The following is a 3,238-nucleotide window of genomic DNA, read 5'->3' on the forward strand; positions in this document are numbered from 1 at the left end:
ACTGTAACCACCCAGACTACTGCTGGATGTGTAGTTACTGTAACCACCCAGACTACTGCTGGATGTGTAGTTACTGTAACCACCCAGACTACTGCTGGATGTATAGTTACTGTAACTGTAACCACCCAGACTACTGCTGGATGTATAGTTACTGTAACCACCCAGACTACTGCTGGATGTATAGTTACTGTAACCACCCAGACTACTGCTGGATGTGTAGTTACTGTAACCACCCAGACTACTGCTGGATGTATAGTTACTGTAACTGTAACCACCCAGACTACTGCTGGATGTGTAGTTACTGTAACTGTAACCACCCAGACTACTGCTGGATGTATAGTTACTGTAACCACCCAGACTACTGCTGGATGTATAGTTACTGTAACCACCCAGACTACTGCTGGATGTATAGTTACTGTAACCACCCAGACTACTGCTGGATGTATAGTTACTGTAACCACCCAGACTACTGCTGGATGTATAGTTACTGTAACCACCCAGACTACTGCTGGATGTATAGTTACTGTAACCACCCAGACTACTGCTGGATGTATAGTTACTGTAACCACCCAGACTACTGCTGGATGTGTAGTTACTGTAACCACCCAGACTACTGCTGGATGTATAGTTACTGTAACCACCCAGACTACTGCTGGATGTATAGTTACTGTAACCACCCAGACTACTGCTGGATGTATAGTTACTGTAACCACCCAGACTACTGCTGGATGTATAGTTACTGTAACTGTAACCACCCAGACTACTGCTGGATGTATAGTTACTGTAACCACCCAGACTACTGCTGGATGTATAGTTACTGTAACCACCCAGACTACTGCTGGATGTATAGTTACTGTAACCACCCAGACTACTGCTGGATGTATAGTTACTGTAACCACCCAGACTACTGCTGGATGGATAGTTACTGTAACCACCCAGACTACTGCTGGATGGATAGTTACTGTAACTGTAACCACCCAGACTACTGCTGGATGTATAGTTACTGTAACCACCCAGACTACTGCTGGATGTATAGTTACTGTAACTGTAACCACCCAGACTACTGCTGGATGTGTAGTTACTGTAACCACCCAGACTACTGCTGGATGTATAGTTACTGTAACCACCCAGACTACTGCTGGATGTATAGTTACTGTAACCACCCAGACTACTGCTGGATGTATAGACTGTTACTGTAACCACCCAGACTACTGCTGGATGTGTAGTTACTGTAACCACCCAGACTACTGCTGGATGTGTAGTTACTGTAACCACCCAGACTACTGCTGGATGTATAGTTACTGTAACCACCCAGACTACTGCTGGATGTGTAGTTACTATAACCACCCATACTACTGCTGGATGTGTAGACGGTTACTGTAACCACCCAGACTACTGCTGGATGTGTAGTTACTGTAACCACCCAGACTACTGCTGGATGTGTAGTTACTGTAACTGTAACCACCCAGACTACTGCTGGATGTATAGTTACTGTAACCACCCAGACTACTGCTGGATGTATAGTTACTGGAGCCACCCAGACTACTGCTGGATGTATAGTTACTGTAACCACCCAGACTACTGCTGGATGTATAGTTACTGGAGCCACCCAGACTACTGCTGGATGTGTAGTTACTGTAACCACCCAGACTACTGCTGGATGTATAGTTACTGTAACCACCCAGACTACTGCTGGATGTATAGTTACTGTAACCACCCAGACTACTGCTGGATGTGTAGTTACTGTAACCACCCAGACTACTGCTGGATGTATAGTTACTGTAACCACCCAGACTACTGCTGGATGTATAGTTACTGTAACCACCCAGACTACTGCTGGATGTATAGTTACTGTAACCACCCAGACTACTGCTGGATGTGTAGAATGTGTATGAGGCTGAGGCCAGATTACTGACTGGAGAGTCATAAACACTGTTCCCAGATCTGTTTGGTCTTCAGCCAACCCATCTGGCTAGCATGATGGTCTGACCTTACTACAGGTCTGGGACCAGTCTATGTGACTGGAGAGAAACTGCCTATGCATCCCAAATGGCACCCTATTCCCAATATAGTGCACTACTTTATATCAGACCCCTTCTGGGCCCGTACCCCGACTACCCCTCTGGGCCCGTACCCCGACTACCCCTCTGGGCCCGCACCCCGACGACCCTCTGGGCCCGCACCCCGACGACCCCTCTGGGCCCGCACCCCGACTACCCCTCTGGGCCCGCACCCCGACGACCCCTCTGGGCCCGCACCCCGACTACCCCTCTGGGCCCGCACCCCGACGACCCCTCTGGGCCCGCACCCCGACGACCCCTCTGGGCCCGTACCCCGACGACCCCTCTGGGCCCGCACCCCGACGACCCCTCTGGGCCCGCACCCCGACGACCCCTCTGGGCCCGCACCCCGACGACCCCTCTGGGCCCGCACCCCGACGACCCCTCTGGGGCCTGGTCAGAAGTATTGCACTATATAGGGTTTAGGATGCCATTTCGGATCCAGACTCTCTAGCCGGTCTGACTGTCGGCTGGATTCATATACAGGACAGTGCCCAGAGTTTCTCCTCAGTGACCAACCAAGGAAAACCTCCACGACCCACTGATCCTTTCCACTGCCTGACTGTCATCATGGAACTGAAAAGACTTCACCTGAGTCCCAGATGGCACCCTATTCCCTACATAGTACACTCCTTTAGGATTGTTGCCATATGGTGAAAGTAGTGCACTATATAGGGAATAGGGTGCCATTTTGGGACACAGATTTATATGTATAGCGTTTGTGGTATAATTTAAAATGAGTGTAGATATTAAAATGTGTACATAATGTTGTTTTTATATGAAAAGAGTACATATTGTGCTGAGATATTATTTGAGGAGGGGAGAGATTGTTGAATAAAGATGCGTTTGTCTTTTCTAAAATATGGATTTGGTGGCTTCCATTTGGAATAAGGTGACGTTGCCCCTCGATAGGGTTTTAGGGGAGTTTGTGTATTTTTCCCCTCTGATGGTTGTTAGGATTGGGCCTGATCCTAGATCTGATCCTAGGGGCTGATCCTAGATCTGATCCTAGGGGCTGATCCTAGATCTGATCCTAGATCTGATCCTAGGGGCTGATCCTAGATCTGATCCTAGGGGCTGATCCTAGATCTGATCCTGGGGCTGATCCTAGATCTGATCCTAGGGGCTGATCCTAGATCTGATCCTAGGGGCTGATCCTAGATCTGATCCTAGGGCTG

This window comes from Oncorhynchus gorbuscha, linkage group LG25, assembly GCF_021184085.1.
Source record: "Oncorhynchus gorbuscha isolate QuinsamMale2020 ecotype Even-year linkage group LG25, OgorEven_v1.0, whole genome shotgun sequence".
In the NCBI taxonomy this organism is placed as follows: Eukaryota; Metazoa; Chordata; class Actinopteri; order Salmoniformes; family Salmonidae; genus Oncorhynchus; species Oncorhynchus gorbuscha.